This window comes from Pinus tabuliformis, chromosome 2_2 (assembly GCF_031772625.1).
Source record: "Pinus tabuliformis cultivar Carrire ecotype Pingquan chromosome 2_2, CPIR1, whole genome shotgun sequence".
Classification (NCBI taxonomy): Eukaryota; Viridiplantae; Streptophyta; class Pinopsida; order Pinales; family Pinaceae; genus Pinus; species Pinus tabuliformis.
The window spans coordinates 154,104,066-154,131,103 of record NC_142300.1 but is presented as its reverse complement, the minus strand read 5'-3'; positions in this window follow the sequence as shown (position 1 = coordinate 154,131,103).

Here is a 27,038-nt window from a genome sequence, read left to right as displayed (position 1 = left end):
CTACAGGAAGTCTGTGAAATTCTACAGGATGTGTTGTAGTTGGAGTTTCGGGTGATGGAGGAGTGAAGGAGTGGTATGAGTGGATGGGTAAGGTGAAGGAGGAGTTTGTGGTGGCTCAGGGACATAGATATGAGATGAAGAAAGAGTGGGGAAAGTTGGTTGGTGGGTAGAAGAATGAAAGCAAGGAAAAGTTAAAAAGATGGAGCTACGTGAGAAGTAGATGGGTTGGAAGGCTAATGAGCTGAACAGAGGTCGAGCAAGTGGCTTCAGGTGTGGTTGAGAAGAAGAAGAACACAATCAAGTGATGCTTTGCAATGTAAAAGAAACAAATCCTCTATGTCTTGCACAAAACCAAGAATTCCATCAACCTATTCTAACTGTGTTATTAAACCAACGAACAACAATGTAAATTATGGAGAAAAACCGTGCATGGTGTTGGAATGAAGAAGTAGTGCTCAAGATCAGAATGCATGGATGGATCTACAAGTGAGATGACTGTGTTGCAGCTTGCATGAACGTATAAGACTGCGTTTTTTTTGGATCTCCAATGAATTACAATCCTCCTACTCTAATCTACACAACTAAAAGCACTTGAACTGTAAACTAATCCTACTCAATCACATAAAAGAAATCAAATCAGCAGACTGTAAATTCTAAATGCATATCAAAGAAAAGAAATAAAGTGCTGAAAGGAAGCAAATAACAATACAAAGAAGAGGAGGTGTATTGCTCTCAGGTTGGGCCCTAACCTGAGAGCTATAGCTCCCTTAAAAACTCAGAATTAGATCCAAATCTGCTTGCCTTTATTCATAATCAAAAATCTAATGTCATGCCAAAACTGGCTTACAAATCGAATTACAACATGACTACCTACTGGCCAACTACTAGCTACAAAAATTGACTAACCACTAGCTACAAAATGACTACCAACTAGCTCCCCAAAATGACTAACTGAAATGAGGTCTTAAGCCCTCTTATTTATACAATTTGAGGACCCAACAGTCCTCCTAAAATTTAGGGACTTGGCTGCCCAAGACTTGTAGTTAACAGCAGTCCAACTTGACTTGCTTGGCTGCCCTTGAGCTGATTGATTCGGTGGCCCTTGATCTCCGAGCTGATGGTGGAGAATTCAAGGTAAGGGCCCATAAATGAGGGGAACACCTTCCTACAAATCCTCTAGCTTGTTCTCCCACGAATTTGGCTGCCAAGTGCTCATTAAGACCTTCAATTTTGTCTCCAAGTTGACCAAAAAGGCTACACAAAGCACCCATTAGACTTGTTGGCATAATGACTAACCAAATTCACTCTATTAACATAAAAATAATCAAAAACATGCAATAAACAAATGAGAATGGTGGACTAAGCCAAATTAGGAGGTTGAATGAGCCCAAATAATTGTACATTTTTGGGGCTCATCATCACCCCCCTACTGAAAGTGTTGCTCATCCTCTGAGCAACCAATCTCTCTCCTTGTCTTTGATGGCCCTGGTGGCTTCTTTGGCTAACATCTCGGCTGATTTCTCCTTTGGCTTCCCTCTTTTCAAACTTTCCTGTAGAAACTGTTCGCTGGCTTCCTGTAGAAACAGTCCTCTGTCTTCCTGTAGAACCAGTCTGCTAACTGTTCTCTGTCTTCCTGTAGAAGCAGTCTTTGAGTCCATCACCTTGATTTTCTTCTCTCTAGGTGAAGGTTTTTAGCTTCCTCATTCATAGATGATGGACCCCTTTGAAGGAGACTCTTTCTTTTGTTTAGCTTGTGTGTCCTCAATGACAATTTGCTTCTTTGACTGTGGTTTGGGGTCTGCCAATTCTTATCTGCATGCCCTTTCTTGCCTTAAAAAAAATAGTGGAAGCTCCCTCTTTTACTTCTCCTTTGGCTTGGGAGAGGTACTTAGGGCGGCCAGCACAGCTGCTGCCTCCCTAGCTAGGATGTCCGCCTTCTTCTCCTTGGGTTTCGCTTTTTTAAGGCTTCCTGTAGAAGACCCTGTTTTAGCCAATTTCGGGCTTCCTGTAGAAGCCTGTTTCTGCTTTCCTGTAGACACGGGTGTCACCACCTTTGCTTTCTCTGCTGCATGGGTTTTGCTTTTTGGTTTGGTTGCAGGTGCTGATGAGGTACTTGGGCTGATGTGGACCACCTCAGCTTTGTCCGTTCTGCTCTTCAGCCTCTTTTCTCTTGCTGACAAGATGGGTGTATCACCTTCTTCTTTGTCATCCTTTTTCTCATGCTTCCTGTTTTATTCTTTCTTCTGCACTGTGGTCGGGGTCTTCTGGCCTGTTTCTTTCTTTCCCTCGGCCACTGCTTCTTTTTCCTCACTGCCTGTTCCTTTTCCTAGTGAATTCTCGGCCTTGGTATGAGTGTGCAAGTATATTCCTGTAGAAGGCTGAACCATGATCAGATTATGTCCAGACCTTGAAATTTAAACGGCCCCTCTGAAAAATGGTAGCTGCATGCAGAGCCTCAGTCCATCTTCATTGATAATTATATTGTCCGCACAAACCAAAGGTATGCATAGAAATCTATTATACCGGTCAGAACAAAAAATGAGTATGACATGATGGGCATGTAGCCAAAATATGAAATTCTAGAAACAAGTTTTGTCATCTCCAGCTTGGTGAAGAAATAGAATGTGGCATAGCGAAACAAGTAAAATGCTGAGGATCCTGCAGTCACATAAGATCTCCACCACCAGTTGTAATTTTCACCGCACAATTCGAAGTAGCACAAGATAATGGTGATCTCTACATATGTAATAATGAGGATCACAAAGACAATGAACAAGAACCCAAATATACAGTAGAAATGATGCAGCCATATTGAAGTTAATCTGAAGAACAGTCCAATGAATACAGCTCCAAAAGGCAGCATGCCTCCAATTGGTATTGAAAAAATGGGCTGCATATCAAGCTTGCTCTAGAATCTGCCTGGGGATTTGATTGGTCTTCACTGGATCTTCAATTGTAGGCTCATTGTAGCCAAAGTAACTGCTGGCACAGAAATTCCAAACCATAAAAGGACTGAGGCAAACATAGTCTCGAAAGGAACTACACCAGCTGATTCTTTCCCCATAGCGGTGCATTGAGAATAAAGAAAATGCAAAAGGCAATGCCTGGAAACAAGAATGTGGTTTCAGCGTGTTCCTCCTCTGTTCTGTGCTCTTGAACCTCTTAGATAGACGTGACAATGCATACCATGCAAAGAAACCCATAGACACCCATAATAGTAGCATAGCTGTCATCAAACTTCCACGGCTCAATGTTCGCATCATGATCATTGCAACAATTTCGGAGAGAAATAAAACAATCATCAAATGAGTTGATGATAGAGAACCAATTAACTGATTGTGCACACTTTAGTTGAGGACGTGGAAAGTGCAGATGAACAGCAGTTCATGAGTTTCAGCCAAGCCGTCTTTAATTTCTCCGTGATTTGTGATGAGGTGGCAAAAACATGTGCGCTAGATTTTTCAAACTGCAGTGATACATGTCTTCTTCTCTCTGTTAATTAATTGACATCCTGTTCACTGGAGTTCAACACATCTACCATTAACTGTTTTTTTCCTTCAATTTTCACGTGAATGACTGATCATGCTGCGTGATTTTTGCCTTGCTGAGTGCAATTGAATGTGGCTCTCTTCTTGGCTGAATCCACTCATCTCATTCATTCATGCATTGCTTTAGATTAGATCTATGCAAACAGATGAACAAGGTTTAGTCACTTACCTGAAATCAAACAGCTGCTTGTGAAGCTTCTTGTTGCTGCATGCTTTGATTCTTTGATTGCATGAGGGCGTGGCTGATGATTTTGATTGCTTTCCCTTGTGCAGGTGTCCTCTGGCCGGATCTGAGCTGCATGCAATCGTTTCCACGTTCAACTCTGCCCATTCAAGCTGCTGCTGCTGCATGGTCACAAAACCAGAACTTCTTTTTTCCATTTCTCCCAAACGGTAGATCGGATTGATCTGAAACTCGGTGAGCATGTTCTACCATCATTATGCATCTCCCATAGCAAAATCGTGATCAATGGATGCACGGATTTCGAGAAAAATGGAAAATGGCTGAAGATTTCAGAGCTCGATTTCTCGGAAACCGTGCATCGGAATCGGCTGAAACTGCTTGGGTAGGTTACTATCACCCATGTGCATCTCCCCATGAAACAGGTTTTAAAACGGATGCACGGATATGGAGAAAATGCAAAAATGGTTGATGGTGATGTAGGCTGATTTCTTGGAAACCGTGCACCGGAATTGCATGAAACTGCTCAGGCATGTTGTCATCAACCTTGTAAAATTCCCCATAAAACGGTTTGTCGAATGGATGCATGGTTTTCAAGTTATGGCAAAAACAAATTCCGCTCTATGTGTTTTTGCTTCAAGGCACTTTGCATTTTGGTTGCATGGGATGACAAAATGAATTTTGGTTGTGATGCAGGTATAGAGATGATGGAGGAGGAGTTGGAAGACTGCATGAGGACTTCTGAACCATTGAGGAAGCTACCATGTTCGCCAAACCACTTCTTGAAATGCATGCCTAGTTTCCCACAATTTCTACAGGAAGTTCCTGTAGAAGCACAATGAGAAGCACAAGGAGGTGAAAAAATGATGGATGAAGGCAAGGGATGGACACACAAGTGCTTGTAGGCCTAATCAACAGATTCCCACCATCAGATTCACTTTTGAAATTGGATTTGGCTCGTCCAAAGGTTCTACAGGATCTTTCCTGTAGAAATACAGAGCTTCCTGTAGAAGGCACAAGAAAGAGTCCTTTGACCTTGATCTGAGTGCTCCTCCTGTCATGACACGTCCTTCTTGCAACCTACAATGTCATTGCTACAACATGAAATTATTCAATGGAGATTAGCTTTATTTTTCTTTTTCTTTTTCTCTTTTTTTTTTTGAAAAACAACTAGGGCGCCTCATGGAGGTTTTCACCCTAATTGCCTGCCTTGGGCGCCTCCAAGGGAGGTTTTCACCCAAAGATCTTATTCTCTTTTCTCTTTTTTTCCCAACCCATTGACCGCCTCATGGAGGTTTTCAATCAATGAGCCAATCTAAGGCGCCTCCGAGGAGGTTTTCACCTTAGATTTCTATTTTCCTTTTTTCAATTTTTTTTCTTTTTTCTTTTTTCTCTTTTTTTCCTTTTTTCTTTTTTCTACCCTACCCTACTTGAAAAACAAACTCATTCTCAAGTATAAGAATACTTCCAATGGAGCCATGTGCACATCGAGATTAGAGAAAAAATGATGTGGAGGCTCGAAATGCATGCTTGGATAGGTATCTAGATCTCAGAGACCAAATGATCTGACGTTGAAGGGATCAAACAAAGTTGAGGAAGAAAGTACTGCTGCAACTTAGTGACCTTCTGAAACCATATCTCAATATAGCTTTGATATCCTTGGTTCTTTTGTTGATCTGGATCATTCTTCATGTCACCTTCTATCATGACCTTCTGATCTTCCTCTTTTTGTTGATCTTTCTCTTGAATACACAGAAGATTTGATGGTAACCATGAAGGATCTTTCTTTATCTCTGATTCTGATGTCTTCTTTTCATCAAGAGCAGCCCATGGTTCTTTGATTTCCTCTTCTGAATCTTCTCCTGCCTGATGTGGTCCTTCAATGCTTTCAATATAGTCTCTTTTTTGCAATACTCTTCCTGAGCTATGGTGAAGAACATTGAGCTCAAAAGCAGTTGTTTGGACATGTTGCGCCTCAGCTTTGCAATTGGGTTGAGCTGCTCCATGGTATGGTTTTGGAAATGGTGGTACGGGTAGTTGAGTGGAGGTGTGAAATTGAGATGGAGATGGATGGCATTGTGGTTGGGTAGGCATTTGGGGTTGCCTTGGTGGAGGAGGAGGCGATGGTTGTGGATGAGCAGGTGGTGGAGGAAAATGAGCGGGATGAGAGTTGTATTGGGGCCTCCGCTCCTGATAAGGTGCATTCCACTGAGGCTGTGGCTGAGCATAAGAGTGAAATGAATGAGCAACTGGTAGGACATAATATGGATCTGTGAAGGAACAAGGAGGATATGACCAAGGAGGAGGTGTAGACCAGGAAGGATGAGCAGGGGGATCCCAAGAAGACATGAAAGTGGCTTGATAGGGGTTATAATAGGTCTCGGGTGTCCCTTGCATTCCTTGCTGGTAGGGTATGGGTCCATGTGGCCTCCTTTGGTTCATATAACAGAGTGATTCAGTGACTCCTTTGGCTCTCTGGTATGCAGCTTTGATTCTGGGTAAGGAAGGGCACTGATCTGTAGGATGGTATTCTTCACAGATGAAACACACTTCTAGGGAGTGCATTGGACATTTGTTCCTAGGATGCTTTCTAGTGCACCTGGGACAAAAGATGACCAAAGCCCTCTTGGCTTCCTCTTGCTTCTTTTGGATCCGCAAGGTATCCAGTTGCATGGCAAGAAACTGCCTCATATCACTCTTCAAATCTTTGATCTGATTTTCAAATTCATCTTTGGACAAGATGTTGCTCCCAACATTTCTGCTTGTAGCCATTTGCTCCAGACGAATGTTTTCTTCTTCTTCTCCCCTAGAGGTTCTTCAGATATTTCTTGATGTCCACCCAGGGGTCCTTCAATCACAGCCATCGAAGAAGAGAGAATCTTGGCTGTGTGAAGCAGTGGGGGTGTTGTGCAATCATTTTTCTAACTTATCTCTACTCCTATTTTGCTCAAATGAAATTGCAGGAATGAAATGCTAGGCTACGCTTGCAGAATTGAAATGCTAATCTACGCTTGCAGAAATGAAATTGCGGAAATGAAATGCTAATCTATGAAAGCGGGAAATGCTAATCTATGAAAGCGAGAAATGCTAATCTATGAAAGCGGGAAATGCTAATCTATGAAAGCGAGAAATGCTAATCTATGAAAGCGGGAAATGCTAATCTATTTTTGCATAAACGAAATTGCATAATGGAAATGAAATAAACTACTTAGCAGAATATTGTAGTGGAAAATAGAAGAAAAGCGGCAATCACCAATATTCTGACGCTTCCCCGGCAACGGCGCCAAAAAGATGGTGGGCTCCAGTATTGTAGTAATAATGCTACAACTCCTGGAGCTCCCTATCTCTAATTTTATCAACCCGGTAGTTCGTACAAACTTGGAAGCGACGGTGCTGTATGCACAAGTACTAGCTCTTGTCGCAGCTGTCACTTGGTCAGCTGGCGCAAGTCCGCTAGGGCTCAAGCCAACTTCTATATGCTCTCAGAAGAAGCTTGCTAAATGATGGACGAAGGCTATCTTAAAGGAAACTAACCTATTTTGCAAAAACAAACTGGAAGCCAACAAAGCATGGAAACCCTAATAAACCCTAATTTGACTAGCTTGACCCTTACAATGCAAAAATGTGAATGAAACTTCTACCAATGATGCCATTACTTGTAGTGAGTTGAAATACATGAATCTAAGCTACTTGCATCTAAAAATACATGTTTTTGTATTTTTTCATTAAGTGGTTGGATTTATTGTGATGGTGCTTTTGATTAGGGTTTGACTGTGCAGGAGCGGTTCGAAGGGAAGGAAAGCATGGGAAAGGTCAGGGGGGGCTAGGAGAGGTCCCAAGGGATCCTTAGCATCAGTCTACAGAAGTCTACAACGTTTGGATGCTCGACAACCAAGTTTGCAGGCTCCTACAGGATGTCTGTAGGGGATCCTACAGGAAACTCAGGGATTTCTACAGGAAGTCTGTGAAATTCTACAAGATGTGCTGTAGTTGGAGTTTCGGGTGATGGAGGAGTGAAGGAGTGGTATTAGTGGATGGGTAAGGTGAAGGAGGAGTTTGTGGTGGCTCAGGGACAGAGATATGAGATGAAGAAAGAGTGGGGAAAGTTGGTTGGTGGGTAGAAGAATGAAAGCAAGGAAAAGTTAAAAAGATGGAGCTACGTGAGAAGTAGATGGGTTGGAAGGCTAATGAGCTGAACAGAGGTCGAGAAAGTGGCTTCAGGTGTGGTTGAGAAGAAGAAGAACACAATCAAGTGATGCTTTGCAGTGTAAAAGAAACAAATCCTCTATGTCTTGCACAAAACCAAGAATTCCATCAACCTATTCTAACTGTGTTATTAAAGCAACAAACAACAATGTAAATTGTGGAGCAAAACCGTGCATGGTGTTGGAATGAAGAAGTAGTGCTCAAGATCAGAATGCATGGATGGATCTACAAGTGAGATAACTGTGTTGCAGCTTGCATGAAGGTATAAGACTGCGTTTTTTTTGGTGGTTGGTACAGCCCACACCCCCAATCTCTAAACAGAGATGGCAGCGAGTGCTCTTTCAACCTTTTTTGGATCTCCAATGAATTACAATCCTCCTACTATAATCTACACAACTAAAAGCACTTGAACTGTAAACTAATCCTACTCAATCACATAAAAGAAATCAAATCAGCAGACTGTAAATTCTAAATGCATATCAAAGCAAAGAAATAAAGTGCTGAAAGGAAGCAAATAACAATACAAAGAAGAGGAGGTCTATTGCTCTTAGGTTGGGCCCTAACCTGAGAGCTATAGCTCCCTTAAAAACTCAGAATTAGATCCAAATCTGCTTGCCTTTATTCATAATCAAAAATCTAATGTCATGCCAAAACTGGCTTACAAATCGAATTACAACATGACTACCTACTGGCCAACTACTAGCTACAAAAATTGACTAACCACTAGCTACAAAAATGACTACCAACTAGCTCCCCAAATTGACTAACTGAAATGGGGTCTTAAGCCCTCTTATTTATACAATTTGAGGACCCAACAGTCCTCCTAAAATTTAGGGACTTGGCTGCCCAAGACTTGTAGTTAACAGCAGTCCAACTTGACTTTCTTGGCTGCCCTTGAGCTGATTGATTCAGTGGCCCTTGAACTCCAAGCTGATGGTGGAGAATTCGAGGTAAGGGCCCATAAATGAGGGGAACACCTTCCTACAAATCCTCTAGCTTGTTCTCCCACGAATTTGGCTGCAAAGTGCTCATTAAGACCTTCAATTTTGTCTCCAAGTTGACCAAAAAGGCTACACAAAGCACCCATTAGACTTGTTGGCATAATGACTAACCAAATTCACTCTACTAACATAAAAATAATCAAAAACATGCAATAAACAAATGAGAATGGTGGACTAAGCCAAATTAGGAGGTTGAATGAGCCCAAATAATTGTACATTTTTGGGGCTCATCAGTTAGTTGGAAAAGAAAGAATCCTGACATGGGGCAAGTTACAGAAATGAGGCTTCCAGGGACCCCCAAGATGCAACCTTTGTAAATAAGAAAATGAAGCTCAGGAACACATCCTGAACTCCTATCCATTTGCTTAGCATCAGTGGGATGAGGTCAGAAAACTCTTTGGAGAATCTAATAGGGACCCCAGGGATATTAAAAATACCATCTTCCAATGGGGAAAGGGTAATTTTTCGTGCAAGGTTGTAAGGAGAATTTGGAATCTTGCCTTAGGTTTTATTATATGGCTTCTATGGAAGGAAAGGAATAGAAGGATTTTCTTAGATAAAGCTAATTCACCAGAAAAGATATGGGGAGGAATACAAAAATCAATCAGGGAGACGGTTCTGGCTGAGACCTGGGAGGAGGAAGATTGGAGAGTGAACCCCGCGGAAGGTAGAATCCTAACAAATATGAATATGGAATATGGTATGGTGTACCCTCTGAAAGAAAGACAACAGAGACCTCAGACTCAGAGTCCAGAGAAGTTCAGTTATCTAGCGAGAAACTTCATTAAATTGAACTTCGATGGGGCTTCCAAAGGAAACCCAGGGCCGGCAGGCCTTGGAGGTATTTTTAGAGACAGTGAGAGACACACTAGATGGGTGTATGCGGAATGGGGAGGCATAATGACCAACAATGAAGCCGAATTGATGGCTATATATCAGGGACTCAGAATAGCAGTAAGGAATGGCTACACAAACCTGGAAATCGAAGGCGACTCTCAGATAGTAGTGGAAATGCTATGAAATCTCAATAATGGGAAGGATTGGGATCAAGTTGCAAGGAGCTGGAGAACGATAGGGATTATCCAAGATCTAGAAAATATTCTAAAGCACATTCAATATAAAATCATCAACCACATCAGGAGAAAAGGAAATAAAGCTGCAGACTTTCTTGCAAATTGGGGATGCAAAGAACAAGGAGAAAAGATAGACAACAATTGGTCATCAACGATGAATAAACCAGGATTGGAAAACCTCACTACAATAATCACTCAGGATCATAATGAATCTAAAGCTCAATAACAAGGACCCTCAGAGACCCCGATCGGGGTGAAAACGACGGCGAGGAGTTCAATAATATGACGAGAGCGAAAGATAATGACGGGTCATATGGGATATGGGTAATCATGACGGCGAGCAGGAAGATCTGCAGGGAGGATATAATACCAAGGTGAAGCAGAGATGGAGTAAAGAAAGGCAGAAGGGGTGGTAGAAATGCTGCAAAGATGGGACGTGGATGCGATGGTACAGAAGCTAGACGTGGAGAAGTGGGAGATGATGGAAATAGCAGGTGGCAGCAGGAGGTGGTGAAGAGGAATGAGGAGGAGAGGAAAAGGAAAAATCATAAAGGAGAGAGGAGGTGCGAAGGAAAGAACGTGATCTCAGCAACTGCAGTGAGAGAGCAAGGAGGCAGGGTGGCGAAGACCATAACAGAGCTTAAGATAAAACAGGGAAGGCAGAAAGATTGACCACAGACCATGAAGAGGAAGAGACGAATGGCAACGGTGAGAAGAACGAGAAAGGAAGTGACTGAGGAGAGCAGAGGCGGAAAGGGGCTGGGGAAGAAAGGGAAAAATATGGAATCGTGGGATGCCATAGAGCAACACCAGATAGGCATGGAAGAGATGGAAGATGAAGAGGAAATGTATAACTCTGAACAAGATGATCGGGAATGGACAGGGAAGAGTGTATTAGAGGCAGAGGGGTCCTCTAAGGTTAAAATTCAGGAAGAAGGGAAGTATGGAGCAAGGAGAGATAGAGGGCGAAGAGCAGGAGGCGACTTGGGCGGCACCTTTGGCATGAAGGATCAGGATGACAGAATAAAGGAGGATAACAGAGGGAGAACGAGAAGAGGAAGGACCCACGGCAGTAGAGGGAGAGGAAGACCGGTCGGACAATGGGAGAATAGCGAGCAAACCCCGGTGGGGTAAAGGAGGTATAGAAAAACTTTAAAGAAGAGGGTCCAGTATGCAGAATGAGCATACAACGAAAACGCAGACGAGGATATCCGGAGAATAATTCAGAGAATGGAGGAGGAAGCCACATAGGGTCAGTCGGTTTAGAAATGGAGGACTGGGAATACTTGCTGCCAGATCCAGGAAATACCAGAGGGCGCATGACACTGTACAAATAGGCATTACATGTTTACTGGATCATGAAGAGACTATTGGAAAAAGCAATGGAGCAGGTTGCCATGGAGATGGCGGAACTGGCTCAGGGAATTCCTAACATGAAAAAAGAGATGCAAAACATGCATGTAACCCTCATAATGCAGGACAACAAACTAGAAGAGATCAAGCAGCTGATAAGGGAGACCAAATCTAGAATAAAGGAAGAAGGAGACCAGCGGGAGGCCATGGCAGACTGATAATTGGATATAAGTATAAAATTCTTTAGTTTTTGGATGTAGAATGATAGCTCCTAGATTTTGGACACTGTTCATAATGCAGATAAGAACTAGTAGTAATCTGTTTAAATGTCTAGTATACTTAGCTTGGACAAGGAGACTCAACATTTTTTGTTTTTGGATGGTTGTTAAAAACTTTAGATGGCCAACAGACCTGGTTTCCCCTTGGGGCAGGTTGAGGCCACCATGTGTATGTAAAGGTTTCAACTCGATTTAATGAATATGAATGGTCACTCCTTAGCTTACAAAAAAAAAGGTTTCAAATTAAAAGAAAAATCATTTCCTATCAGAATCACTCAAAAATACTCAAGAATGAGGATAGGGCATGCATTTTATTGAACTAGTCAAATTCAGTTAAAAACTGAATAATATCAATTTTGAGAACACTGTTGCATACAACTTATAAATAGTTTCAAAATTCAGAAGGAGTTTTTAGTCATATATATATATATATATATATATATATATATATATATATATATATATATATATATATATATATATATATATATATATATATATATATATAGATATAGATATATATACTCTTATGGTTAGATCTTAGGCTTTTGTGATCCATATTGTAAGCAAGAATGTCTTTCGGATTAATCAAATCATTATTATTTGGTCGACGTTTCAAATCAACTAATGTGGCTCATCCAGAGGACAAATGTGAAAAAATCTATTGATCCTAAAGAATAAATAGAAAGGATGCATTAGAGTTCAGAATTAACTATTAGATACTAGCCTTTAAGAATTAGTTATTTAATTAATAAAATAATTTTTATTAATTTTTAATTAAAGACTAGCTGTTATAAACTAGCCATTATCTGTTTATATAAATTGAAATTATGTATTAATAATATTAAATCATTTTTTTTGGTAGGTAAGCACCCACGGGGGATTTGAACCAGTGACCTATCGCAAGGAGTGCCTTAACAGTGCAGCCATTCACCATCAATCCAAAGCCCCGTGGGCTAATAATATTAAATTATTATTTATATATTATCTATGAAATTATAATAACAAATTTATTTATAAAAGGATGAGAGCTAATAAAATCATAAACATATTCTTATTAATTAATAAATTAACATATCATAAATAATAATAATAATAATAATAATAATAATAATATATAAAAACAATATTTATTAATTTTAGTTATAGAATAGTTGCTCAAAATTAGCCTTTTAATTGTTTATACATATATGAAATAATAGTAAACTATTATTGTATATATGAAATTATTATTATTTATATATATTATTATTTTGTATATATGAAATTATAATAACATATTTATAAATAAAAACATATGTGATCAAAAAATCTTAAAAAAAGGACGGGGGGGGGGGGGGGGGGGGGGGGGGGGAACTAGGAGGAAATCAAGGCAAAATAGCTGGAATCCACTTCTTACTCAATTTCCACCCATCATCTCTATTGAGATTGATTGTATGTTTCTCAATCTCAATAACCTCTCTTATCTTCCTATGGTGGAAGTGATCAACCCTGGAAATGACCTTTGCATCCTCAATGCAAACATGGTGCTTATATTTCTCTGCACACTCCACAAGAGTTGATGAGCGTGATCAGTTATGTTTGATGTCTGATGCATGCTCTTGGATTTTTGGTTTGATAGAGCAGTCAGTTTCCCCAATGTAGGGAATCCCACAGGAACATGAGATTGAGTAGACCCCTTTCATGTATTTAGGGTCTATAGGGTCTTTAACGGATCTGAGAGAATTTCTCATGGTATTAAGGGATTTGAAAGTAGAAGAAACATTATTCCTTTTAAGAATATGGGAAATCCTGTCAGTCGTCACTTGGATAAATGGGAGTTGCACCTTAGAGATTGGGTCATCACGAGGAAGTTTAACTCTTGATTCTTTATGGGTCCTCTGAAAATATTTGAGGCCTTGAGATCTGCTATAGTCATTATTTTCAAAGACTTTAAGAATATGAGATTTTTCATCTTCTAGGTGTTTCTCATGAGAAATTCTTAAAGCACAGGTGGCTAGAGTACTTAGAACCCTAAATTTTTGTGCCAGAAAATGATGAGAATTGGAATGAAGATATTGTTCCTGGTGATTTGTTAGTAAGTTTTGATGTTGTTTCCCTTTACACCAATATTCCTATTGAAGAGGCCATTGATGTCACAAATCAGATCGCTGACAATGACAATGCCAAATTAGTTAGCCTCTGTCTCACCTCTACCCTTTTTAGTTTCCAAGGTGAGTTCTTTGAACAACCTTGTGGGGAAGCGATGGGTTCTCCTCTTTTCCCTATAGTTTCTAACTGATTCATGGAATATTTTGAGATTAAAGCATTAGCCTCTGCCCAATTTTCCCCTAAGAAATGGAAGACGTTTGTTAATGATACTTGCGTCATTTGGCCTCATGGATGTGAAAAATCAGATTTGTTTCTTAACCATCTTAATTCTCAATCTGACTCTATCAATGTTAGGGTCCAACCCTAACCCCCTTATTTATGTAATAGGGTCGAGTCATAGTTATAGTTAGTTAAAGAGTCAATAAAGCCCATATTAATAATTGTAAATGGTTCACCCACATTTAAAGAAGGGACCACAGTTAGTTGCAAATGGGCCATGGTATTAGATAGATGGTATCAATAAGAACCATGGTACTGACCCATGGTATTGCATGTATGAATCCTATATAAAGGACGAAGACTCCCCTTGAGGAGTGCCATGTCTTATTTTGTAATTGAGCCCAGCTCTATTGGAGGTTGCCCCCTCAAAGAGGTAAGTGAACATTGCTTTCCTTTCTAAATAATAAAATACATGATGTTATTTCTTATTGTTCTGTGTTCTGGGTATATTTCTTCGCATATTTGGTATTCTGGTATCTTCTCGCAGGTCAAGATCATAATAAGTGGTATCAGAGCACTTTCCAGGGCCGATGGGATCTCCATTTTTAGCAGTTTTTTTTTGCTGGAGACGTGTTCCGGTGTCTTTAAACCACGGGATCTGTCTTTGAATGCATAAACTTGAAGATTTGGGGAGGCATGCATGCAGGAAATACAAGAGGTGGTCACACTTGTTGGACTCCCTTGTAACCCCTGTAGGTACCCCTTCGAGTAGTAGTGCATTAGATAGAACCGTGCATGGACTATCTTCCAAGTACCCTCTGGGTATATCGGAAGCCCCCTAGGCTCTCTTGAAACCTCACCATAGATAAATTGTCGGCCGTCTTGCTACTACAGTACATCGAGAACAAAACTCAGGGAGATTACTCGTGCGTAAGATAGGGTAGTCAGGTTGTACAGCTAAGGGTACAATTGATCCTCCTTGGTTAGTGCCCTGAAAGATTGGGTCGAGTACTGTTGTTCAACCCTTATGTATATTGCGATCTGTAGCACCTGATACTCCTTGAGACCATAGTTCTCTTGTCTCTCTCTAGATCATGCATCATTGTTCCCAGATTAGATCTACCAGGTTGCGTTCTGTAGCAGTCGCAATAGTCATATCTGCCATCCAGATCTAATAGCAGGGGTTTGATCACTGCCACATTCCTACTCATACTCTGTAGTTGAGGGTTTCGTCGACAGATCTGGCTATTTGTGTGGTTCCTATACCTGGGCATGATTCTCGTAGGACATTGGGTAGAATTAACTTTTCTGGGAATTGGCTACTGCAGTATTCCTAAGCGAGGAGTAAAGCTCCTTTCAGAGTAGAAAAAAAAAGGTTTGAGACGCTCCTGGGACGCTTATAGGAGACTTATCCCATAAGAATTAGGTTGACGGGCTGAGCAAGGTAGTAGCATTCACTTGTTAGCGTCAAAATTTCGGGTGGTCCCAAATTTTTTTCACAGTAATGACAAGTGCACCAGATATGTGCATGGTACAAACCAGAGCTCAAGCTATGGCCAATGAGAAGATAGACACTATTGAACAAAAGTTGGAGGCATTGACGAAGCAGATCCAGTCCTTATATGACACAATCACCAAGGGCAAGTCGGGGGAACAATTGGAGGCATATGATTTTAATGAAAACCTTGAGGGCGAGTCTAGCCATTCTCTTCACTTCTACGGAAACCACCAACAGTCCCAACCTCGACCACCCAAGTTATGGCTCTCATCCGACCATATGGCTAGCACAAATGGAGCAATATTTCACATTGAATCACATCAAAGATAATGTGGCTAAGTTAAGTGTGGGAAGCCTATACTTGGACCAAGAAATATGGCAATGGTGGTAGTAGCATAAACATTGCTATGCAAGGCCAATGACTTGGCATATATTCTCAAAAGCCGTTTCTAATCGCTTTGACCATGAATCTAACTTTTTGGTCATCTTACTAAGTTCCAATAGAAAGGCACAGTGCAAGATAATATTAAAGCCTTTGAAGCATTAGCCTTCCGCACAGGAGGTCTAGTAGAAGAATTCTACTTGGAATGTTTTATCAGTAGTCTCAAAGACGCCATACAAGCCCACGTCCGAATGCACCACCTAGTCTCATGGCTGGCAGCTTGCAAGATAGCTCGGGAAGTAGAACGCGAGTTAGCGGCCTAGTAAACTCGTCCAAATTTCATAGCCAAGGGATGCCCCACCTAGGCTCCAAGCACTACCAAAGCACTTAAGGTTCAAAAGGTGTCACTAGCGGAAATGGCGGAAACAAGAAAGCAAGGATTGTGTTACTACTATGATGAGAAACACTCCCTGGGACATAAATGCAAGGAATCCAAATTCTTACAAATTGATGCTACTGATCATAGTTCATCTAAGGAAGCCCCACCATTTGAGGGACCAGAGGAGGAAGATGAGGACAACCAGCCAGACAATGAGCTCCCAGCTACACCTAAAGAGCTAGTTATCTCACTTCATGCTTTGGCAGGAATTTATTCTCTCCAAACTCTCAAAATCATAGGTTTTATTAAGCATCGCACTGTAGTAGTCTTGATTGATAGTGGCAGTGTGCATAACTTTATCCATCAAAGAGTTGTCGAAGTAGTGCATTGTTTTTTCAAAGCATTCTCTAATTTCCAGGTCTAGATTGCTGATGGGGGGACAATGAAATGTGAAGGCCACTGTGAAAATTTCAAACTTCAAATGGGAGCTTATCACCTAAAGACCCACATGTTTTCCATCAACATGGGTGGGTGTGACATTGTCTTGGCTGTTGAATGGCTCCACACACTCGACCCAATCACAATGGATTTCCAGGAGTTATATATGAGCTTTAAGCAGAATGACCATGTGCATACCCTCCACAGACTCCACTCAGTTGCTCCTTCTGTCATCAGCTTGCATAGGATGGAAAAATTGTTAAAAAAGAGACACCATGGAGTTATAGCCCAATTTAATGCCATCCAGGCCTTCGAACCCACTTTTCTTCATATTCATCCTGAGATGCAACAGGTCTTAAACAACCATTTGCGGGTCTTTGACAAGCCTCATGAGCTTCCACCCTCGAGAGGGGAACATGATCATAACATTACTTTGGTCCCAAGGGCACAACCACCAAATGTGTGCCCATATAGATATCCTTTCGCCCAAAAGAATGAAATTGAAAAAATCATCTAGGAACTCTTGGAAGCCGGTGTCATTCATCCTAGCATTAGTCCTTATTCATCGTCGATGGTCATGGTGCTCAAGAAAGATGGGGGATGGTAGATGTGTCCAGACTTCAAGGCCCTTAATAAGCTGACGGTCAAAGATAAATTTCCCATCCCGGTTTTGGATGATTTGCTGGATGAACTAAATGGGGCTCAATTCTTTACTAAGCTCGACCTTTGCTCGAGCTATCACCAAATTCACATGAAAGAAGTCGAAATCCCAAAGACTTCTTTCCAAACTCATGAAGGCGATTATGAATTCCTGGTCATGCCATTTGGTCTCTGTAATGCCCCATCCACTTTTCAGAGCCTCATGAATTAACTTCTCAAACCATATCTCAGAAAATTTGTCCTTGTTTTCTTTGATGACATCCTCATCTACAACCTCACCTGGGAAAAACATCTTCAACATGTAGATCTGCTCTTGAAACTACTCCAGAAGCATAAATTATTTGTCAAATTGTCCAAGTTCTATTTTGGCATGGAAGAAGTTGAGTATTTGGGCCACATTGTGGGGCATGAAGGTGTCAAGGTGGATCCTAAAATGATACAGGCAATGCAGGATTGGCCTCAACCAAAGACCTTGAAGAGTTTGAGAGGATTTTTGGGTCTCACTGGCTACTATCGCAAATTTTTCCACAATTATGGTTGCATTGCTAGACCCCTCACTCACCTTCTTAAGAAAAATTCATTCCTCTGGAATGATGAAGTGCAACAGGCATTTATAGCTCTCAAACATGCCATGTGTTCCACTCCCATATTGGCACTACCCGATTTCACCAAATCCTTTGTGATTGAATGTGATGCTTCAGGTGCGCATATTGGGGCTGTCTTAATGTAGGAAGGTCGACCCTTGGACTTCACTAGCCAACAACTAAGTGGGATAAATGTGGGACAATCTACCTGTGAGAAGGAGATGATGGCCATCTTACATGCAGTGGATACCTGGCGACCATACTTATTCGGGTGGTGTTTCCAAATCCACACAAACCATCAAAGCCTTAAATAGTTTTTGGAGCAACGCCTATCCTCGCCACAACAAAATAAATGGATAGCCAAAATGTTGGGATATTATTATGAGATAATTTACAAGAAAGGGTGTGAAAATGTCGTAGCAGATGCTTTATCATGCCAATTTGAGGAGGAAATCACCTTGCCAGCAATCTCTCTTCCCATTCTAGAGTGGATTGAAGAGCCTCTCCAGGAATGGTTTTCACATCCTTCGCTCTCCCAACTCATTAATAAATTGCAGGTAGATCCAAATTCCACAGTGGGCTACTCTTGGCAGGATGAGATTCCTCGCTACAAGAACAAAGTAGTGATATCACCAACATCCACCCTCAAAAGTCACATTTTGGCAAAGTTTCACTCATCTCCCATTGCAGGTCATTCAAGCTTTCAGAAGACTTATTCTTGCACTCGACGTTCATTCTTTTGGACAGGCATGAAAAAGGAAATTCTTACTTTTGTAGATGAGTGGAAAGTGTGTCAACACCACAAAGGAGAAACAGTCAAATCCTCAGGCACCTTGAAGCCATTTCCCATCCCTGCCTCAATCTGGATGGAGGTTTCTATGGATTTCATTACTGGTCTTCCGAAGTCAGGCAACAAGCCAGTCATCATGGTGGTTGTGGACAAACTTTCTAAGTATGTTCATTTTTGCGCCCTACCCCACCCTTTTACACCCGCTTTGGTGGCTCAATCTTTCATGGACCAAATCTTCAAATTGCATGGCATGCCCACTTCCATTGTGTCTAATCGTGACCCGATCTTCACCAATAACTTTTGGTAGGAAATCTTCAGGCTACAAGGTACCCAACTACAACTCAGTACTTCCTATCATCCCCAAACTAATGGTCAAACTGAAGCAATCAATAAATGTCTGGAGACCTACCTCAGGTGTTTCACTTCAGAAGAGAAACATCTATGGGTACAGTGGTTACCTCTAGCTGAATGGTGGTATAATACTAACTATCATGCCACCACCAAGATGACTCCATATGAATCAATTTATGGTCAACTCCCTCCTTCACCTACTTCTTATGTCCAGGGATGCTCGAAGGTACAAGCAGTGGATAAACTCCTACAGAACCGTGCAACCATGCTTGCCCACCTCAAAGAGAATCTCCATCAAGCTCAAAATCGCATGAAGCAATAGGCAAACCAACATCGTTTAGAGTGCCAATTTCAAGAAGGGGATCAAGTATTCTTGAGGCTACAACCATATAAGCAAACATCACTCAAAGACAAGGGTGTCAGAAATTATCTCCAAAATACTATGGACTTTATCAAATACTTTAGCACATCGAAGAAGTAGCCTACAAGCTAGCCTTGCCACCTACTGCAAAAATCCATCCCGTCATCCATGTCTCATGCCTCAAGAAAGTGGTTGGGAACCATTGCAGAATTCAAACCAGTCTACCGGAATTGGATGAAGAAGGTTCAATCTAGCTCCAACCTGAACAGGTTCTTGACACATGAGAATAACACCTGTGTGGCCACATGATCAAGGAAGTCCTTGTCAAGTGGAAAGACACCTCTCTAGAAGATGCGACCTGGGAACTAGCCACTGTTCTTCAGTAGTTTCCGCAGCTTTAGCCTTGAGGACAATGCTATTTTTATGGGGGAGGGCATGTTAGGGTCCAACCTTAACCCCCTTATTTATGTAATAGGGTCGAGTCATAGTTATAGTTAGTTAAAGAGTCAATAAAGCCCATATTAATAATTGTAATTGGTTGACTCACATTTAGAGAAGGGACCATAGTTAGTTGCAAATGGGCCATGGTATTAGATAGATGGTACTAATAAGAACCATGGTACTGACACATGGTATTGCATGTATGAATCCTATATAAAGGATAGGGACTCCCCTTGAGGAGTGTCATGTATTATTTTGTAATTGAGCCCAACTCTATTGGAGGTTGCCCCATCGAAGAGGCAAGTGAACATTGCTTTCCTTTCTGAATAATAAAATACATGCTATTATTTCTTATTGTTCTGTGTTCTTGGTATATTTCTTTACATATATGGTATTCTAGTATCTTCTCACAAGTCAAGAGCATAACAATCAAATTCACAATGGAGGTTGAGGTGAATGGGTGTATTCCTTTCCTTGACATCCTTCTCTCTTGAATGAATGATGGTTTCGTTTCTCACCGAGTCTTTTGCAAAAAAAACTCACACTGAACAATATCTTCATTCCAGTTCTCATCATTTTCTGATGCAAAAATTCTGGGTTCTGAGTACTCTAGCCACCCATGCTTTAATAATTTCTAATGAGAAACACCTAGAAGAGGAAAAATCTCATCTTCTTAAAGTTTTTGAAAATAATGGCTATAGAAAATCTCAAGGACTCAAAGCTTTTCATAGGGCCCATAAAGAATCAAGGGTTAAACCTCCTCGTGATGACCCAATCTCTAAGGTGTAGCTCTCATTTACCCAAGGGATCACTAATAGGATTTCCCATATTCTTAAGAGGAATAAAGTTTCTTCTACTTTCAAACCCCTTAATACCATTATAAATTCTCTCAGATCCGTTAAAGATCCTATACACCCTAAAGACATGAAAGGGGTCTACTCAATCTCATGTTCTTGTGGGATTCCTTACATTGGGTAAACTAACCACTCTATTAAACAAAGAATTCAAGAGCATGCAATAGGCATCAGACATAAGTGATCGCGCTCATCAGCTCTTGTGGAGCATGCAGAGAAATATTAGCACCACGTTTGCATTGAGGATACAAAGGTCATTGTTAGGGTTGATCACTTCCACCATAGGAAGCTAAGAGAGGCTATTAAGATTGAGAAACATACAATCAATCTCAATAGGGATGATGGGTGGAAATTAAGAGTTGGATTTCAACTATTTCGTCCTGATTTTTGCAACGTTGTTTCCTCCCCCCGCCTTCCTTTTTTTATAGATTTTTTGACCCCTTATGTTTTTACTTATAAATATGTTATCATAATTTCATATATACAAAATAATAAATAATATATCAATATTAGTTTAATATTATTTCATATATATATAAACAATTAAAAGGCTAATTTTGAGCAATTGTTCTATAACTAAAATTAATAAATATTATATTTATATTTATTTATTTATTTATTGATAATATGTTAATTTATTAATTAATAAGAATATGTTTATGATTTTTTTAACTCTCATCCTTTTATAAATAAATTTGTTATTATAATTTCATAGATAATATATAAATACTAATTTAATATTATTAATAAATAATTTCAATTTATATAAACAAATAACGGCTAGTTTATAACAGCTAGTCTTTAATTAAAAATTAATAAAAATTATTTTATTAATTAAATAACTAATTCTTAAAGGCTAGTATCTAACGACCAATTCTGGACTTTGATGCATCCTTGTTATTTATTCTTTAGGATCAATGGAATTTTTCACCATTGTCCTAAGGATGAATCACATTAGTTGGTTCGAAACGTTGACCAAATAATAATGATGTGATTAATCTGAAAGACATTATTGTTTATATACTCATATGCTTTTAAAAATTCCTCTATAAAGCTCGTGGCTAGCATTTTTCTAAACCCATTTTTATAGTTATAAGAAAAATCTATAAAGTTATGGACTTCATGCAAATGTTATGAAATAAATCTCGACCTTTTTAAGACCATGGGAGGAAGACTCATATTCTCTACAACTGAAAGAACTTAAAAATACCCAAGGATAGAACTTAGGCTCTCATTTTGGTCAACTAAGTGGGCATTTCACATTTAGAAGGTAACATTGTAGTGTATTTACACAACAGGATTTCTTAAATCCAAAATTAGAAACGTAAATTTAGTAAAGAGTGTGTCAAATTAAAAGAAAAATCATTTTCTATCAAAATCACTCAATAGTACTCAAGAATGAGGGTTGGGCATGCATTTTACTAAACTAGTCAAATTCCCTTAGAAACTAGGGAATATAAATTTTCAAAACAATGTTGCAAACAACTTAGTAAGAGTTTCAAAATTATGAAGGATTTTTTGTCATATATATATATAGATAGATGCCTCCAAGTATATGCCATTATGTTTTAAAAAATGTTTGTATAAGTCTCATGGCTCGCATTTTTCTAAGCCCATTTTTAAAGTTATAAGACAAATCTATAAAGATATGGATGTCTTGAAAATGTTATAATACATATCTAGACGTGTTTAAGACCATAGGAGAAATAAACATATTCTCTACTACTGAAAGGACTTAAAAATATGCAAGGATAGAACTCAATTTGCATTTTGGTCAACTAAGCAAGCATTTCAAATTTAGAAGGTAATCTTGTAGTGTATTTACACAACCGGATTTTCTTAATCCAAAATTACAAAAGTAAAAGTAAATGAATGTGTCAAATTAAAAGAAAATTATTTCCAATCGAAATCACTCAAACATTCTCAAGAATGAGGGTTGGGAGTGCATTTTACTGAACTAGTCAAATTCAATTAAAAGATGAGAAATACCAATTTTGAGAACAAGGTTGCAAACAACTTAAAAAGAGTTTCAAAATTATGAAGGAGGTTTTTGTAAAATATATATATACCTCAAAGTATATTCTCTTTTGTTTAAAAAAATGCATTTATAAAGCACATGGTAGACATTTTTCTAAGCCCGTTTTTAAAGTTATAAGACAGATCTATAAAGTTATGGACTTCATGAAAATGTTATAAGACAAATCTGGACTTGTTTAAGACAATGAGAGGAAGAAACATATTCTCTACAACTGAAAGCACTTACAAAAACCTAAGGATAGAACTCGGGCTTGCATTTTGGTAAACTATGTGGGAATTTCACATTTAGAAGGTATCCCTCTAGTGTATTTAAACAACGAGATTTTTTAAATCCAAAATTAGGAAACTAGAAGTACATAAAGGTGTCAAATTAAAATAAAAATTATTTCCTATTGAAATCACTCAAAACTACTCAAGAATGAGGACTAGGCATGCATTTTATTGAATTAGTTAAAAACTGACGACCAATTTTTCGAACATTGTTGCAGACAACTTAGAAATAGATTCAAAAGTTTGAAGGAGGTTTTTGTCAAATATATATATACCACCAAGTATATGCTCTTATGCTTTAAAATTTTCCTCTATAATGCTCGTGGATGGCATTTTTTTGAGTCCATTTTTATAGTTATAAGACACATATATAAAGTTATGGACTTCATGCAAAACAAAACTATACTTTTTTAAGACCATGGGAGGAAGAAACATAGTCTCTACAACTATAAGCACTTATAAATACCCAAGGATAGAATTTAGGCCTACATTTTGATCAACTAAGCAGAAATTTCACATTTAGAAGGTAACCTTGTAGTGCATTTATACAACAGGATTTTTTAAATTGAAAATTAGAAAACTAAAAGTAATGAGTGTGTCAAATTAAAAGAAAAATAATTTCCTATCGAAATAACTCAAAAACACTTAAGAATGAGGGTTAGGTGTGCATTTCACTAAAATAGTCAAATTCAATTAAAAACTGAGGAATACAAATTTTGAAAACAATGTTGTAAACAACATAAAAAGAGTTTCAAGATTCTGAAGGAGGTTTTTGTCATATATATATATATATATATATATATATATATATATATATATATATATAGATAGATAGATAGATAGATAGATAGATATATACCTACACGTATGTGCTCTTATGTTTTAAAAAATGTGTCTATAAACCTTGTGGCTAACATTTTCTAAGCCCATTTTTATAGTTATAAGACAAATCTATAAAGTTATGGACTTCATGCAAATGTTATAAGAAAAATCTGGACTTGTTTGAGACCATGGGAGGAAGAAACATATTCTCTACAATTGAAAGGACTTAAAAATACCCAAGGATAGAACTCAAGCTTGCATTTTGGTCAACTAAGTGGGCCTTTCACATTTAGAAGGTAGTCTTGTAGTGTATTTACATAGTAGGATTTTTTAAATCCAAAATTAGAAAAATAAAAATAAATGAATGTGTCAAATTAAAAGAAAAATAATTTCTTATCGAAATCACTCAAAAATACTGAAGAATGAGGGTTGGGCATGTATTTATTGAACTAGTCGAATTCAACGAAAATCTCGAAATTACCAATTTTGAGAATATTGTTAAAAATAACTTATAATGAGTTTCAAAATTCTAAAGGAGGTTTTTGTTAAATATGAATATAACTCCAAGTATATGCTCTTATATTTTAAATAGTGCCTCTATAAAGCTCATGCAAGGAATTTTTGTAAGCCCATTTTTATAGTTTTACTCTCTGTTTTCCATAACAAACATATGATTTTAGCCATTTTTTTCAATTATGACAATGTTTCTTATAGTTTATTCATTAATAGTTGAATAAAACATATAATATGATGAGTTTAAAGGGAGTGAATATCTACGCATCAATTAAAAAGGGATGTCCAATGATAATGAGAAAATTACCAGCTAAAAGTCACCACAGAAATTATACGAAAAATTCCCAGTGAAATTTTTTAAACCCAACGAATATTATATAAATGCCAGAACAAATTGCCAATCCTTTAAATTGAATTTTATATCACTTCTCTAATTTTTTTTATCCCAATTATAGTTCAAATTTTCTTTTGAAAATGTGACTATAATCTATCTGAGGATAGTTTTAGCAGTTCATTGAGATGATTTAGCCTATAAGCTTAAAAAAAAAGGAAGGAATGTTTTCAGTCAATCTATCAATGAAATTTTGGAAGTTACCCACCATATGATATATAATGAATGATTTCACCATCAATCTAATTTCTTGATTTCGGGACCAAGTATTGATTAATAACTTACCAACTTGTTCTTAGTTACTATCTCAATTAAATATGCTTTTTGTTGTTGTATTTCCTCTGGAAAGAGTGTGCCTGACAACGAATATTTATAGAAATTTCAAGCTTCCCCTGGATTATCTCATCATGGGTTAAGAAAGTCATTTGGATAACTCATGTTCAACTTGTCTGTTGGGGAAAAACGGTAGTTTTTCTACAAGATGTGCATAAACAATCTCTCTGTTTTTCCATTTTTGTCTAAACCATGTGTAGCCAGTTGACTAAAATCACATTATTAACAATAAAAAATAATACTTTTGAAGCCATTTCATAAATATTAGCCAATCAAATAAATAATATTTTTGACAAGGAAAAGTAGATTTTGCAAATTCGTGATTAAGAAATAGGATACATGTTAGCATTGGCTAAAACGTTATGGAGGTAGTGGATACTGCCTGTTATGTGGTAAATAGATTAGCCTCATTAGTGTTGAATGAAAAGACTCCACATGAGGTATGGACTGGTAAGAAACCTTCTCTTAAGCACCTTCGGTTATTTGGATGTGATATTTATGTACATGTTCAAAAGGAGAATAGGAGTAAGTTGGATATGGAAGCTAAAAAGTGTATCTTTAAAAGATGGTATGAAAGGTTATAAGTTTTGGAACCTAGAAACTTTAAAGAAGGTTGTGTATAGTTGATATGTGGTATTTAGAGAAGACAAAGTAGTTATAAAACAAGAATTCTTGCTAAAGGATAAAGAACCAAAAAAGATAGAGCTTGAACTAAAGGATGATGAATCAGTCTCTATAAAAGAATATGAATAAGAAGAAGAAGAACCACAAACTTTGGCACTGAGGAGATTGGTTCAGGAAATAAGGAAGACAAAAAGGTATACTCCACCTAATTTCCATTCAAATTTTTCTCTATTTATTATTGATGATGATATTGTTAGGGAGGTAGTGGATTCAAAGGAAGGAAAACTCTTTAAAAAGGCCATGGTTGAAGAAATGTTAGCCTTGGAAAAGAATGGAGCTTGGGATCTACTATAGCTTCTATCTTAAAGAAATAACATTGATAGGAAATGGGTGTTTAAGAAGAATTTAAATGTATAATGTAGAGTGGATAAATATGAAGCTCAATTAGTAATAAAGGGTTATTCCTAGATAGAGTAAGTTGACTTTGGTGATATTTTATAATATTTCCAAGTTAAATTCTATTATATTTCTTCTATTTGTTGTTGTTTCTTTTGATATTGAAGTAGAGTAGATGGACATGAAATTTTTTTTTCTACATGGAGATCTGGAAGAATAAATCTACATGAAGCAGACAAAAGGAATTGTTGTGAAAGGAAGAAAAGAGCTAGTATGTAGGCTCAAAAATTACTTGTATGTGTTAGAAATCACCAATGATGTGTTATAAAAAATTTGATAATTATATGTTGTGACTTGGCTTCACAAATTGCAAGGCAGATCACTGCATATATTTCAAATTCGTTGGTGTTCCAGTTGTATTGTATGTGGATGATATGTTTCTGATTGGAAATGATAGGTAAATCATCCATGAAGTGAAAATTCAGTTTTCCTATAAATTTGACATGAAGGATCTCAATGCTACAAATTTTATCTTGGACATGGAAATTAAAAGATATCAGAAAAAACAAGAAACTATAGTTAAGTCAGAGGAAGTATGTGGAGATAATAGTATAAAGTTTTAATATCAAATAATGTAAACCGATGAAGGTGTCTATTCCTATAGGTGTAAATTTATCTGCATATCAATGTCTCAAGACACGTGAAGAAGACAAGGACATGTCCCACGTTCCATATGTTAGTAAATTTGAAATATTAGTGTATGCAATTGTTTTTACATAACCAAACATTGCACATGAAATGGGAGTATTGAGCAGGTATATGTCAAACCATGGAAGGAGCATTGGACAATAGTAAAGAGGGTTTTCATGTATTTGCATGGAACTACTGGTTATGGAATTTTCTACTAAAGAAGAATGGGATTGGGCAAATTGTTGGACATACATGGCTTTGTTGATGCAAACTG